The 16,810-nt window shown below is 41.2% G+C and overlaps 1 long non-coding RNA gene across 1 annotated transcript in view; it reads left to right on the top strand.

The window, feature by feature from the left end:
* Positions 1-12,666, top strand: part of LOC138921463 (uncharacterized) — a 28,483-nt gene extending 15,817 nt beyond the window's left edge. The window contains exon 2 of the long non-coding RNA XR_011434053.1: positions 12,390-12,666. This is a non-coding gene — a long non-coding RNA (uncharacterized lncRNA). The remainder of the gene's footprint in view (positions 1-12,389) is intronic.
* The last annotated feature ends 4,144 nt before the right edge of the window (positions 12,667-16,810 follow it).

The raw sequence follows: 16,810 nt of genomic DNA on the forward strand, positions 1-16,810 counted from the left end.
TTCTAAGAATTCTTTATATATTCCAGATATTAATCTTTAGCAGATACATGATTTGCAAATATTTTTTTCCTATTCTGTGGGTTGTTTTTTCACTCTCTGATAGTGTTTGTTGATGAACAACACTTTTGAGAAAGTCTAGTTTCTCTTTTTTTCCCCCTTTTGTTGCCTGTGCTTTTGGTGTATGTCTTATTTCCTTAATAGTAATGTATCTATTTTCATAGATGTGATAGCAAGTGTACAAATTGCAAGTTTGTTTGTGTGATGTTTACATTTTCTTCTGTTTCCTGCATTTTCTCTGTTTTCTTCAGTGTCACTATTTCTGTTTTTCTGTTTCTGTTTTTGTTTTTGTCTTTGTTGATGGAGGTTTTCGTTAAATGCTTGCTAAGTTTTAGCAGTTATTCAGATATAAATGTGAGGTAATTTTACCCTGATGTGGATTCACTGGGCATGAGTGGTGATAGAATAAAATAATGGACTTTAAGACAATAAAATGGCAGTACAGCCTTTTTAAGGGAAGAATCCCCAAATGTCAATATACGCAGGCATGTCTCCCTGGAGACATTAACCTGGCTACCAGTACTCTGGAAGCAGGGTGGGGGAGGGGATATTGGAAGCCATCGTACATTATAAACATGTGTACTTAGTCTCCTTGTTTTCAAGTGTGTTCTTCTCCATTCCCTACCCTTTACATCTTTGTCTGATGTCCTGGCATTCAGAGCCCCTCCAGTTCAATTTCCCCAAAGAATGACCCTTCCGTTCTTGATAGGAGAAGGGCATGAGAGATGGGAGTGTGCCCAGGGACCTAACCTTTCTTCATGTAGACTTTCTACTTCCCTATTATAGCACATTAGTCAGCTCAGAGTGCTAAAACAGAACACCATTGACTGGGTGGCTTATAAACAACAGAAATTTACTTCTCACAGTTCTGGAGGCTGGAAGTCTGAGATCAGGGTACCTGGATGATTGGGTTCTGGTGAGAGCTATCTTCCAGGTTTCAACCTGCTAACTTCATGCTGTATCCTCACATGACAGAGAGCCGAGAGACAAAGAAAGCTCTCCAAACTTTTATAAGGGCACTAATCCCATTCATAAGAGCTCCATCCTCATGACCTCATCTAATCCTAATTAGCTCCTCAAAGGCCCCACTTCCTAGTACCATCACATTGGGGGGTAGGGTTTCAACATATGAATTTTGGGGAGACATAAATATTCAATTCATAACAGTATCTCATCTAATCAACTATGTTTGAAAGCAATATCTTATGCCTCCCAGTTCTGAGCCTCCCTGAGTGCAAAGGGCAAATCAGCTCACCTCCCCACAGTATCTTCTCTCAGGAATCTAGGCTTTAGCTCCCACCACTTTCCTAAGCCGTTGTCACATCCCTGGACTTCTCCTTTCCTGGGAATTCATTGTAATCCTTTGCCCACTGTTGGCTTTTACTGCCTTTGAGAGTTTATATCTTTTTTATTCCTTTGCTGGCACATTGGGAGAAGAAAAAGAGATATGTGTGGTCAATTTACCTTGTCTTACCAAAGTCCTCACTGTTTCTGAGTATTCCTACATGTCCTTTTCTTTGTGATTGCTGTAGTTCAGCATTTCCCAGACGATGTCTGGAGGAACAGTGGTTACATGGGCTGTTAATAAAGGTATGTAATGAGAGGATCCTTTGGCCAAATAAGCATGGAAGACAGTAGGCCATAGACATCTTCCAGCAATGCCAATATCTTTCAAACAAGTTGAGCAGCACTCTTCAAGAAATGCCTTCAACTTGGAAACAACCTAAGTTCCCATCAATGGATGAATGGATAAAGAAGATGTGATATATATCTACAATGGAATACTACTCAGCTATTAAAAAAGATGAAGTCTTGACATCTGTGACAATGTGGAGGGAACTTGGGGGTACTATGCTAAGTGAAATAAGTCAGATTGAGAAAGCCAAATGTCATAGTATTTTACTCATATGTTGAAGATAAAAAAAAACAACAACAACAAACAAACACATAGATACCGGATGTCAGCCTCATGGTGTAGTGAGCTGTTCCCTTACTCTTTCCCCACTAAGATATGATCAAAAAGATACAAGGGAGGACATCCACACAGCACAATAGGACATCTGAGAGATCCATGAAGCCGTATGTTGGAAGGTGGGGGTACTGGATCCCTAGGAAGCAGTAGAAGGAGGTGAGCAAGTCTCCTCTTCCTCCCCAGTGGCAGTGACCTAGGGCATAAGACCTCATGCAGTGGCCTGTGTGTGACACTAAAAGAAGACAGGGAAACAGGCAGGCCTCCACAGGAGCACTTCTGCTTTCAGAGTTGCACCCCAGCCCATGGGAACACTCCACAACAAGGGGGCTCAGCCACCTTGTGGATGTTCCCACCAAGCCCAGCAGCACAGGTGGGCTGCCAGTGAGTGTCGAGTGGACTTCTGCAAGTGAAAGAAAGCACCCCTCTCCTCCCCTCCAACCTGGTGCACTACCTCAACTGGTCAGCTAGGGCAGCAGATCCACATCAGAGTGACTAGGCCTGTATGTGTGACCTCACAAGCAGTGGTGGTCAGCAGGTAAATGCAGAGATCCTCATCAACAAAACTTTCAGTGGATGAGCACAACTTCCAGCAGATATGACGGGTTAAGAAAAAACAGTTCCTGGCCTGCTAGTGGTGGCAGATGGAATCTGCAATCAGATACTACTACTATGCTCCAGCAAAGGTCCACTTCATCCAACATCATGAAGAAATACATTAATACTCCAGATCAGAAGGAAAATGACAAGTCTCTGGAAACCAATCCTGAAGTCACAGATATTTACAATGTAAATGACAGAGAATTCAAAATAGCTCTCATAAGAAACTCAATGAGTTACAAGAAAATCACACAGAGAGTTCAATGAACTCAGGAATAAAACTAATGAGCATAAGGAATTCTTCACAAAAGAGATTGAAACTCTAAAGAAGAAAAAAACAAACAGAAATGCTGGAGATGAAGAACACAACAAATGAGATAAAAACAATTCAGAAACCTTAAAAAACAAAGATGACATCATGGAGAACAGAATTAGTAATTTAGAGGACAGAAATATAGAAATGCTTCAGGTGGAGGAGGAGAGAGAAGTAAGACTAAAAAAAGAAGACATTCTCCAAGAAATATCCAACTCAATTGGGAAATGCAACATAAGGATTATGGGTCTTCCAGAGGGAAAAAAGACCAGAGAGCTTGTTCAAAGAAATAATAGCTGAGAACTTCCCAAACCTGGGGAAGTAACTGGAATTACAAGTAAATGAAGCCAATAGAATTCCTAATTACATCAGTGCAAAAGAAGACCTACTCTAAGGCATATAATAGTAAAACTGGCAAAAGTCAATGACAAAGAGAAAATATTAAGGGCAGCAAGGCACAAGAAAAGAACCTACAAAGGAATCCTTATCAGGCTTTCAGTGAATTTCTCAGCAGAAACCTTACAGGCTAGGAGAGAGCGGAATGATATATTCAAAATACTGAAAGACAACAAATTTCAGCCAAGAATACTCTATTCAGCAAAATTATCCTTCAGATACAAAGGAGAAATAAAAACTTCCCGAGATAAACAAAAGCTGTGGGAGTCCATCACCACAAGAATCCCTCCACAAGAAATGATCAAGAAGACTCTCATATCTGAAACAAAAAGGCTTTGTTTACAAAGGCTTGAGCAAGGATATAGACAGACAAAATCAGAAAATTGCAAGTCTCTATCAGAACAGGTCAGCAAACACTTAATTGCAACATTAAAGATAAAAGGAAGGACAACTATATATAGACAACTATACATAGTCAAAAATAACTATAAACACTTCATTTCAATAACAAACTCACAACACAAAATGGAATAATTTGTGACAACAATAACTCAGAAGTGGAAGAGAAAAGAGATGGAACCCGCTAATGGAGATAAGAGGATATCAGAAAATGGACTATCTCATCTACAAGATCTTTTATGCAAACCTCATGGTAACCACTAAATAAAAAATCAGAACAGAGATACAAATGATAAATAAAGAGAAAACCATCATAGAAAATCACCAACTGAAATGGTAGTCAGTAATACATGGGATGAGAAACAAGGGAAATATAGAACAATTAGAAAACAAGAGATAAAATGGCAATATTAAGCACTCATGTATCAATAATCACTCTAAATGTAAATGGATTGAATTTTCCATTGTTGCTGGATGGATTGAAAAACAAGACCCCAAAATGTGCTGCCTCCAGGAAACACATCTCAGCTCTAAAGACAAACAAAAGGTCAGAGTGAAGGGATGAAAGATGATACTCCAAGAAAATAGCAAACAAAAGAAACCTATATCAGAGAAAGCAAACTTCAAGATAAAAAAGGCAATGAGAAGCAAAGAGGGACAGTATGTAATGAAAAAAAGGACATTCCGCCAAGAGGACACAACACTTATGAATATATATGCACCTAACACAGGAGCGCTAAAGTACATAAAATAACTATTATCAGACATAAAGAGAGAAATTAACAGCAATATAATGATAGTAGGGGACCTCAACAGCCCACTTACGTCAATGGGTAGATCATCCAGACAGAAAATTGATAAGGAAATAGTGGAATTAAACAAAAAAGTAGACCAGATGGACTTAATAGGTGTATATATAAAACACTCCATACAAAAACAGCAGAATACACATTCTTCTCAAGTGCACATGGAACCTCCTCAAAGATAGACCATATGTTGGGAAACACGGCAAGCTTCAATAAATTTAAAAAGACTGAAATCATATCAAGCATCTTTTCTGACTGTAATGCTATGAAACGAGAAATCAACTACAAGAAAAAAGCTGGGAAATTCACAAATATGTGGAGACTAAACAACATGCTACTGAACAACCACTGGATGATTGACGAAGTCAAAGAAGAAATCAAAAAATATCTGGAGACAAATGAAAATTAAAATACGTCATATCAACTCTCGTGATGCAGGAAAAGCAGTTCTAAGGGGGAAATTCATAGCAATACAGGTCCACCTCAACAAATAAGAAAAATCTCAAATAAGTAATCTTAAACTACAGCTAACAAAAATAGAAAAAGAAGAACAAACAAAGCTGAAAGTCAGCAAAAGGAGGGAAATAATAAAAATTAGAGCAGAAATAAATGAAAAAGAAACCATAAAAAACAGTAGAAAGAATCAATGAAACTAAGAGCTGGTTCTTTGGGAAGATAAACAAAATTGACAAACCCTTAGCCAGACTCACTAAGAAAAAAAGAGAGAAGGCTCAAATAAATAAAGTTAGGAATGAAAGAGAAGAAATTACAACAGACACCACAGAAATACAAAGGATTATAAAAGAATATTATGAAAAACTATATGCCAATAAATGGCATAACCTAGAAGAAATGGATAAATTCTTAGACTCATACAACCTCCCAAAACTGAATCAAGAAGAAATAGAAAATGTAGATAGACCAACCACAAATAAAGAGATTGAAACAATAATAAAAAACCAAAGTCCTGGACCAGATGGCTTATCTGAAGAATTCTACCAAACATTTAAAAAATATTTAATACCTATCCTTCTCAAACTATTCCAAAAAAATGAAGAAGATGGAACACTCCCTAACTCATTCTATGAGGCCAACATCACGCTGATACCAAAACCAGACAAGGACGACACAAAGAAGGAAAATTACAGGCCAATATTGCTGATGAACTTAGATGAAAAAATCCTCAACAAAATATTGGCAAACTGAATACAGCAATACATTAAAAGGATCATACACTATGATCAAGTGGGATTTATACCGGGGATCTAGGGATGGTTCAACATCTGCAAATCAATCAATGTGATACACCATGTTAACAAAATGAGGAATAAAAATCACATGATCATCTCAACAGATGCAGAGAAAGCATTTGACAAGATTCAACATCCATGTATGATAAAAAAAAACTCTCAATAAAATGAATATAGAAGGAAAGAACCTCAACATAATAAAGGCTTTATATGACAAACCCAAAGCCAACCTCATCCTCAGTGGTGAAAAACTAAAAGCCATCCCTCTGAGAACAGGAACAAAGACAAGGGTGCCCACTCTCACCACTCTTACTGAACATAGTACTGGAAGGTTTAGCCAGAGCAATTAGGCAAGAAAAAGAAATAAAAGGAATCCAAATTGGAAAGGAAGAAGTGGAACTCTCACTGTTTGCAGATGACATGACCCTATATACAGAAAATCCTAAAGAATCCATTGGGAAACCTTTAGAAATAATCAACAACTACAGCAAAGTTGCAGGGTGCAAAGTCAACTTACAAAAATCAGTTTCATTTATATACTCCAATAACAAACTAGCAGAAAGAAAACTCAAGAATATAATCCCATTTACAATCACAACAAAAACAATAAAATATCTAGGAGTAAATTTAACCAAAGATATGAAAGACCTATACATTGAAAACTATAAGGCATTATTGAAAGAAATTGAAGATGACATAAAGAAATGGAAAGATATTCCATGCACATGGGTTGGAAGGATAAACATAGTTAAAATGTCTATATTACCTAAAGCAATCTACAGATTCAATGCAATCCCAATCAGAATCCCAATGACATTCTTCTCAGAACTAGAACAAAGAATCCTAAAATTGATACAAACAACAAAAAACCCTGAATAACAAAAACAATCCTGAGAAAAAACAACAAAGCTGGAGGCATCACAATCCCTGACTTCAAAATACGCTACAAAGCTATAGTAATTAAAACAGACACACAGTTCAATGTAACAGAATTGAAAGCCGGGAGACAAACCCACACATATATGGACAGCTAATCTTGGACAAACAAACCAAGAACATACGATGCAGAAAGGGAAGTCTCTTCAATAAATGGTGTTTGGAAAACTGGTCATTCATGGGCAAAACAATGAAAGTAGACCACTATCTTACACCATAGACAAAAATTAAGTCAAAGTGGATTAAAGACTTGAATGTAAGGCCTGAAACCATAAAACTCTTAGAAGAAACTATAGGCAGTACACTGTTTGACATTGGTCTTAGCAGAATCTTTTCAAATACTGTGTCTACCCAGGTATGGGAAATAAAAGAAAAAGTAAACAAATGGGACTACATCAAACTAAAAAGCTTCTGCAAGGCAAAGGAAACCATGAACAAAATGAAAAGACAACCCACCAACTGGGAGAAATATTTGCAAATCATATATTTGACAAGGGGTTAATCTCCAAAATATGTAAAGAACTCAAAGAACTCAACAACAATACAACAGACAATCCAATCAAAATATGGGCAGAGGATATGAACAGACATTTTTCCAAAGAAGATACACTCATTGCCAACAGGCACATGAAAAGATGTTCAACTTTGCTAATCATTAGGGAAATGCAAATCAAAGTTACAGTGACATACCTCCTTACACCTGTTAGAATGTCTATAATCACCAAGACAAAAAATAAAAAATGTTGGAGAGGATGTGGGAAAAAGGGAACCCTCATATACTCCTGGTGGGAATGCAAACTTGTGCAGCCTCTATGGAAAACAGTATGGAGATTTCTCAAAAAATTAAAAATAGAAATACCACATGATCCAGCTATCCAACTACTGGGTATTTATCCAAAGAACTTAAAATCAACAATTCAAAGAGACTTATGCACCCCTATGTTCATTGCAACATTATTCACAATAGCCAAGACATGAAAGCAACCCAAGTGCCCATCAATTGATGAATGGATAAAGAAGATGTGGTATATATATATATACAATGGAATACTACTCACCCATAAAAATGACTAAATCAGACCAGCCCCAGTTGCCCAGTGGTTAAGTTTGGCACGCTCCATTTTAGTGGCCGGGATTTGGTTCCTAGGTGTGAAGTTACACCACTCATCTGTCAGTAGCCATGCTGTGGTGGAAGCCCACGTATAAAAAGAGAAAGATTGGGAACACTTGTCAGCTCAGGGCAAATCCTCCTCAGCAAAAAGAGAAAAAATCATCGCATGTGCCACAACATGGATGGACCTTTAGGGTGTTAAGTGAAAAAAGTCAAACAGAGAAAGACAAACATCACATGATTTCACTCATTTGTGGAAGATAAACAAACACATGGACAAAGTGAACAGATTAGTGGTTACCAGAGGGGAACAGGGTTGGGGGTGGGCCAAAGGGGTAAAGGGGCACATGTATATGGTGATGGATAAAAATTATCCTATTGGTGGTGAGCATGATTCAGTCTATACAGAAACCCTAAACCTAAATAATAATATACACTTGGAATTACACGTTGTTATAAACCATTATGACCTCAATAAAATAATTTTTAAAAATACACATAGATTGGGGCTGACCCCGTGGCCAAGTGGTTAAGTTCACGTGCTCCACTGCAGGTGACCCAGTGTTTCGTTGGTTCGAATCCTGGGCGCAGACATGGCACTGCTTATCGAGCCACGCTGAGGCAGCGTCCCGCGTGCCACGGTTGGAGGGACCCACAACGAAGAGTATATGGCTATGTACTGGGGGGCTTTGGGGAGAAGAAGGAAAAAAATAAAATCTTAAAAAAAAAATACACATAGATTCAGAGAATAGATCGGTGGTTACCAGACGGGAAGCTTGGGGCTGGGGGCGAAAGGAGTAAAGGGGCATATGTGTACAGTGACGGATGGCAACTAGACTGTTGGTGGGGAAGACAATATAGTCTATATAGAAGTCGAAATATAATGATACACACCTGAAATTACATAATGTTGTAGACCAATGTTACCTCAATAATAAATAAATAAATAATAACAAAAAGAAATGCCTTCAAGGCCAGCTTAAAATCCACATGAGAAAGCCATTCTCACTGCATTATGATGCACCTCTTTTCTGATTACAAACACACAGACGCACACTCACACATCTATATTAGACTCAGCTTGCATGTCTATCTTATTCTGTAGATTTGGCTCTAAATTATTTTAGAGCTAAAATACTTAAAAGAATATGCTTCAGACTCTGAAGAGGAATTCCAAGCGTGTTTTACACACTGACATAGTCAGCTTAAGTCTGGAGCCACCCAAGATAAGGACTTCAAAAGGGACAGCGCACAATTGAATGCGGAAGCCCTGCTTATGAGTATTTTTTAAGTCTTTTGATTTTATGGCCACATCTTATATAGTCAAATGAGGCACATCCTGGATAGTGGCTTCCAACTTCCTAAAAAACAAGGATTTGTCTCCCTCACCGCCCAATGGAGTCATTTCCCTTGACAGGAATCAAACCGTCAGGGGCTCGGGCTCTGTGTTCTTTATTCGTCCTGTGAAGTTCTTCCTATGAAGTTGTCCCACGTTTGATGTGTTCTTTGTTAAATCCCACTCATTCTCTGCCAATTTAGAAGAACATGCCTTAGTTCTACTGCTACAGCTGAAAGGGAGGATAAAAGAGGGTCTGGGTTTTTTTTTTTTCAGGAGTGGGTGGGGAGAAGCATTTCCAAAGGCACCCAGCGATTTTCTCCATTCCCAATTTTGATATTTCTTTCATGGTTTGTCTCTTTTCTGAGGAAGGACGTTTCTTGTATGCCAAAATGCCACTTGTTACAAATGCAGTCAGCGTCCTTGAAACGTTTACAGGGTAACTTCGTGATCTGCTGAAGTGTCTGGTTGACACACAGTGCAGCTCGGCTGCTGGGACCCTAAATGAATGCCGATTACAATTAAATGCAAATTAGTTGCAGCAGTACATGCATAATTTCTTCAGCTGCCTCCGTACGCCAAGGCACAAATGCCATCCCAGACTGTTATAATTAATTGCCCCCAGATAAATGTATGGTAAGGATACCCCTATCGTTTGATCTTCGATCATTGATTTACACATCTGACACGGGGAGCATGTCGTTTACCAGTTAGGCAGTTTAATGAGGTCAATTGATGAAGACACCAATATTCTATGGAAGTCTCTAGACTCTGTCACCCACCCACCTGGTCTTTATGCAATGCAGCATGCTCATGCTGAACTGCAGCTGAAACCAGACACCACACCTGCGTCAGTCTGGTTTACAGTGTTTCTCCAGGGCTCTCACAGTGCCTGGCACACGGAAGGTGCTCATTAAATTTGTTAAATAAATGGATGAATGGATGTTCTAGAGCCTTACTTTCATCACTGCAATGCTTTACTTGCACAGGAAGTCAGAGAAGCTCTATGAATGAAGGGGCCAGAGGATATGTAGCGAGAATAGCTGGTAAGGGCAGAACCTGTGACCAGGTGGTCTGCCTGGCCTCTTTTCTGCAGCCAGCAAGCTGACCCTAAGGTCTGTCTCGCCTGGTTGAGTTCTACTGGGATGCGTTCAAGGTTGAGTGTCAGAATGCCATCTGGGCACCACATGGTTGCCCTCTCCGTGAAGCAGAACCTTGAGCACTCACAGCATGGTGCTACTTTCTCTGCCAAGACCCTACAAAGTGTCTTTGCAGACGTTTCCATTAGACCAGGGAGCATGACAATGGGCCCATTCGTGAAATGGAAAAGCTCCTTACTGCAAGCGGCAGAGGTTGCTAGCTACAACCAAAATGAGGGCTTTCCTGTCATCATTGTCACTTTAAAGTGGCTGCCCAGCTAGGGCTATATTTTCTAAGCTCATCCTGCATCTGGATGGCCTCATTCACCTCGTTCTCACCAATGGGATTGTGGCAGATCTCATACCTAAAGTCAGCCAGGCCAATATGTCCCACTTCACATGGCCTTATAACGTGAGGCAGCCCAGCAACCACACGGAAGTCCAAGTATGGATGTTCTGGCTACAGCCACAGGTGATGTTCCAGCAGACACCAGCCTTTGGTAGCGGGAGGTGAGTTGGCCAACGACTCCAGCCCTCAGCCTTCAAGCCATCCCAGGAGACACCTAACGGCACAGAAACAAGCTGTCGCCACCGAGCCCTGTCCAAGTTGCAAATTCTTGAGCAAAACAAATGTCACTGTTGTAAGCCACTAAGTTTGGGGTGATTTGTTATGCATCAGTAAAGAACTGGAACAGGAACGTGAGTGGAAATGATGTGTGTGGCTTCCAACACGAGTCATTCGAGAACAAGGGATGCCTTCTCCATACGCTCTCTATCTCCAAGGCCCTAGGGGCAGCTAGACCACAAGGTGGAATGAGCCACCTATCTCGACTGCCACCCTGTGGTAACTTTTCCATCACTCAAGAATACTTGCATCAAACTGTTCAGGAGATAGAAATAAATTTCTATTGTGTTAAGACATTAAAATTAAAGAGGTTATATTTTTACAGCATCTAGAGTTACCCTAACTAATTCAATTCATTTTTTCTAATCTGTCCCAAATCTTCTCCTCTTACCAGTATCTTCCCCTCCTTTAGCTTCCCAGTTGTCTGGGTAATACTAACTGTTTCCCTTGGGTTTCCATTCAATTATCCTCACACCGATAGATGAACCTTGTGTACTATCAGAAGGACAATACTTACAAACTTGGAATCTCCTGGGTGACGTTAGGGCAGAGGGCAAAGGAAGGGCAGAAACTCACCCTTCTTATCCTTCTTCAACACCTCAATGATAAGGGCAGTACTGTCCCAGGACACCAGAGGGAAGGAATCAGCATGCTCCATAGAAGTAAACCAACACGGGTCAGCAGACTGGATCTCCTAGCTCTGTCCCAGGAGCAGCCTTGTATGGGGAGCTGAAATCACCCCACACGGACCTTTAGCAGTAGACTATATTGATGGCCTTACCCTAGTACAGTACCGGTTTGGAGGGAGCAGATGGATCTTTGGCTTCCATGGGCTTTGGTGCCAGATAGAGGGCTAACACAATTTGAGGGTCAGGGCAGCATCTGTACCCACAGTGTCTTGTCTTGTGCCTTCCCAACGGGCCTCAGGGATCTGGGTCCAGTGCTCATTTCTTGAGCTCTCCATTGACAAAAATCTTCCTACTTCCCTGGTTCTGAAGGCCATAAGCCACCAAATGCTCCCAAATAATAACCAATGCCCCAGAGCATCTTTCCTGACACTTGGTAGCACAAAAGCAGGGAAGACTTGCTTGTTTTTTTTAAACCAATTTTGCAAATAATTCATCATATCAAATAATATTCCTTACTGTTTTTCGAATATAGGATTCCATAGTATAACCTCATTGTTTGATATGGAAATGGTATTTTATTTTTAAATTAATATTATCAAGCCTTGGCCAGCAAGTACCATGCAGCAGGGCAGACCATCCAAGTGGGGAACCTGCTGTTGCTCTGCTGGTACCATGTCCACACCACCTGATGCTGTGGTCAATGTGGTGACCTGGTCCCAGAGCAGGTCTTAGAAATTGTAAACCAGGTGCCTTCAGAAGAAGAGTGAGATATTTGGGAATTTTTATTGCTATTTCCCACTTCCTTTCTTCTTTCCTCACACAGGCTGAAGGGCCTCACTCGCAAAAATGAAGAATGAGCTAGCCCTAATGTCCTAGCAGTTAAAGTTTGGTGCGTTCTGCTTTGGCGTCCTGGATTTGGTTCCTGAGTGTGGAACCACACCACTCGTCTGTCAGTAGCCATGCTGTGGTGGTGGCTCACATAGAAGAACAAGAAGGACTTACAACTAGAATATACAACTATGTACTGGGGCTTTGGAGAGGGTGAAAAAAAATGAATGAATGAATGAATGAATAAACAAATGTCACATTTGAGAAAATCATTCAACATTGTGGCCAAGACTGCTCCTTGTGTTTAAATATTGTCTCCCCCTATTTTTTGGTGGGGGAGACATAGGGCACTATGGGTGTTTTTTAAAAAATAAATTTATATCCCCTTCACACATTTCTCCCACCTCCACTCCCTGCCTCTTGAAACTACCAATCTGTTCTCTGTATTTATGAGCTTGTTCTTGTTTTTGGTTTTGATTCCACATATAAGAGAGATCATGCAGTATTTGTCTTTGTCTCTGACTTATTTTACTTAGCATAATGCCCTTGAGGTCCGTCCACGTTTTTGCAAACAGCAAGATTTCATTCTTTTCTATGGCTAAGTAGTATTCCAGTGTGTGTGTGTGTGTGTGTGTGTGTGCGCGCGCGCGTGCGTGCATGCGTGCTACAATATCTTTATCCATTCATCCATTGATAGACACTTAGACTGTTTCCATGTCTTGGCTATTGTAACTAATGCTGCAATGAACATAGGGATGCATATATGTTTTCAAGTTAGTGTTTTCTTTTTTTTGGATAAATACCCAAAGATGGGATTATTGGATCATATGGTATTTCCATTTGTAATTCTTTGAGGAACCTCCACACCACTTTCCATAGTGGCTGCACCTGTTTACATTCCCACTGACAGTGAACTAGGGTTCCCCTTTCTCCACATCCTTGCTAACACTTGTTATCTCTTGTCTTTTTCACAACAGCCCCCTGACAGGTGTGAGGTGGTATCTCACTGTTCATTTTTAAATATTAACATGAGTTGGTGCTACAGGAGGTGGATGATGAGCTTCAGTGGCTCTCTTTCGGCATTTCTGAATGCTGAGAGAACCCAAAGTCCTTGCCCTCTGTCTAGTCTTCAAATTCACTTCCTACCCTGAAACTCATTTGGAAGAATTGGAGGAATTCTTCTGGGGAGCTCAGATAGTATCCCTGATACCCTGGATGGGGAAACTTGGTGTGAACCATGGTGTTCCAGGAAGTGGCTTTTTGAATGTTCAGCATAAAATATCATTGGCCCTGACCTGATCCCTGACCTGCGCACCCCCCAGCACCAAGGGACCCGCCCCCCCATCCACCCGCAGCTTCCTTCCTGATGGTGTCTCTCACCTCTATTACTTATAGCTGCCTAGGGCCTTCTCTGCTTAATTTTTAATTTTTCTTTTTTTCCAAACTGAATGGCAGCTGCTCAGGGAACAATTGGAACCCAATCCAAGATGAAAAAGCTTTACCACTAAATGGAAAAGTACAATAAAAACACCCTTGGTTCATGTTTACTTTTTGAATTCCGATAAGAACTCACTTCATCAGTGAATTCCAAATCCCCTGAACTCACAAATGCCTGGCAGCTCGGGGTGCGTTCACAGACAGGAGTCCATGGGCCTTGTTCCGTGTTGCCAGCCCAGGAATGGTATGAAATGAGATCACGTGTCATTTCCCCAAATGGTCTGTGGGAGAATTTTTTGTTTTTTATGCTTCAACAGAGACCCCAGAGTGGAATTCAGCTTTTCACAGTTCATTCCTAAGTTGAACAAACCCCTTTTCTATGGGGACCTCAAGAATGTTAGAAATTCCCCCATCTTTACATGGTTCCAAGCTGGGACTAATCCCTTATCTCTTCATGAGCTGTTGGGCTCATGCTGTTTTGATTTCACCGGAACGGCTGAGATTCTGAGCTCTGGCCTCCTCTCTTCAATGGGTCCCTTCGGGCCTCTGAGCTTAACGTCTTCAATGGAGATCTTGTGGGATAATGTTTCCAAATTTGTTTTCCAGAGCCTCAGCCCCTGGGAGCAGACTTGCCTGGGTTTTTTCTGTCTCTGCCCACCCCTCCCTTCTCCTTCCTGTCTTCCCCTCGTCGCCCTCCCCTTCTTCTCCAACAGCAGCTCCCTCCCTGTTGGCTCCATCACTCACTACTGACCTTCGAGGATCGATCAAGGCTTTTGGTGGCTGTGGTCAGCTGGGGAGATCCAGAGGTACCAAAAACCAGTTTCTCATGTTCAGCCTCCTCCATCTTTCACTAGATCCTAACAGATTTGGGGGTTTTAAAAGCTTTGTCAACCTATGAAACCTCTTTTCACTCATCCCTGTCTTTGAATCTCCAGGCTAAAGGACCAGGCCCCTGTTGCCAACTCTCTTCTTCTTCTTAGTAATGGAGCTAGCCTGATCTGCTTTTGGGTAAATGGTAGCCCCACAAAACCCCAGGTCCAGGTAAAGCCATTACCCCACTTCTGATGAAAAGTATGTGGGGATGGGTGAGTTCTCCCTGGGTGGCCCCCCAACTTGTGCTGCCCTCTCCCTTCCTAGAGACCTCAGCTCTGTTTCCACCCCTTGGATTGCTGTGCAAATAAGAGCATCTGCCTGAAGCAAATGAGCCAAGAGCCTCGACAAATCCAGATTCTCCAGCAAATCAGATGAAGCACATTATGCTTTAGGCCCAGTGCCGCTCAGGGCCCAGGCACACAGCTGTGTGATTATTTTATGCCTTCAAGTTACAATCAGGTTTCAGATCTGACCCCCCACATCCTGACTAGCACACTTCATATGTACAAACTGTTAGAGACTTACTTGGGAAACGAAGGAGGAGCATTCCTCCAGTGTATTTCCCAGATGCAGACACTCACACCGGAATATATGTCTTGTTCAAAGCCACCTTGAAGTCATTTGTGCACTCAAATTAGCACTTATGAAAAAGGTGCTGGACCCAGGGGATGTGCACGCTCATAGAAATATCAAGAAACATTTATCGAGAGCTGATTATGTGCCAGCTACTCTTCTGGGTGCTAGGACTATGGCAGTGAACAAAACAATTTTAAAAAAGGTCCTGTTCTCATGAAGATGATGAGCCTTGATGTCCTTGAATAGAGTCCAGCTTGGTGGAGAAGTGGCAGAGGGAAAAGGTATTCTAAAGCTGGAGAAGAGCAGTGCAAGATGAGAGAGGCTTAAGTGATAGATGAAGAACAGCTCTACTTAGCAGGGACAGAGGGAAGAGTAATAGATTGGAAGGCAAAAGAAGAGTCTAGAGACTGAAGCTTCTACTAAAGATGCAGAGAAGGAATATTGAGAGGAAGACCAGGAAAAACCAAGCGGACAGGGAGGTTAAGACGAGGGGCTACAGAATTTGCATTGCAGCTGATGACAAGATCCAGGTAGTGACCATGGGAAGCTGCACTGACGTGGAGTAAAGCTCATGGGAGTGAGCGATTGCTGGGCAGGGTGGTAGGAGCAGCCATCAGAGAAAGGAAGTCCAGGGACCTGCCCATGCACTGAAAGGGAAGAAACACACGGCCCTGTTTGTGCATATTTGGCCATAAAGGGCACATTGTTATCAGGTGTGAACTAAAGCCAACTGTGGTTACCACTTCAAGCATCTGGGGTTTGTTTTCTTTCTCTTCAAATGAAAGTAACCATGGGCAGGTATCTGTGGGTCTCAGTTTGCCTCTGAAAACCAAGCTGTTGCTGAATTTCCTTAACAAAGTGTTTTCTTTCTAGTACAGAATTGAAAGAAAGAAATTGCTGGAAAGTACCAATTTATTACATGCTCTCTCCCTCTAGCTAACTGAGGATGGTGAATTTCACTAATACAGGAACTTCAGTCTTGGTTTGAGATCTCATACCTCCCTGAAATACACGTTTGCTCCTACAGTTTGTCCTGAAAATAATACACTGATAAAGTCTATGCTCTTTCTGTGTATTCTGGTTCTTAATTATAGCTTTGCATAGCAGAAAATGGTTATATAACTTTTTTATTGGTTTTTTTGTTCTGCTTTGCTTTGCCTTATTTTACAAATTTTATTGTGATTTCTAAAACGTCTGGCATTCCTTAAGGGAGTCATGTCATTTGTGTGGATGAATATCTCTACCTGACAGGACTGGAAGCTGGGGCTAGAAGTCCTGACCAAAAGGCAGATGCATTCGTAACACTTGTCTCCCCAGAAACTCCTGTTAGGAAGGACAAAATAATTAAAGGACAGAACAGACAATCACAACATTTGGTGCCAGCGTCTGTGCAATTTGGCCAGGGCTCTGTGACCCGTTTCTTACCTGATCCCCTTGTAAGCAGCAAATAGTGGGGTTGGGAAGGCCTGTATTCGCCTCTTGGGTCTGCCACTGTAAATGGCAAAGCCTCATTTTCCTCAATGTCTCATT

Source organism: Equus caballus, chromosome 29 (assembly GCF_041296265.1).
Source record: "Equus caballus isolate H_3958 breed thoroughbred chromosome 29, TB-T2T, whole genome shotgun sequence".
NCBI lineage: Eukaryota > Metazoa > Chordata > Mammalia > Perissodactyla > Equidae > Equus > Equus caballus.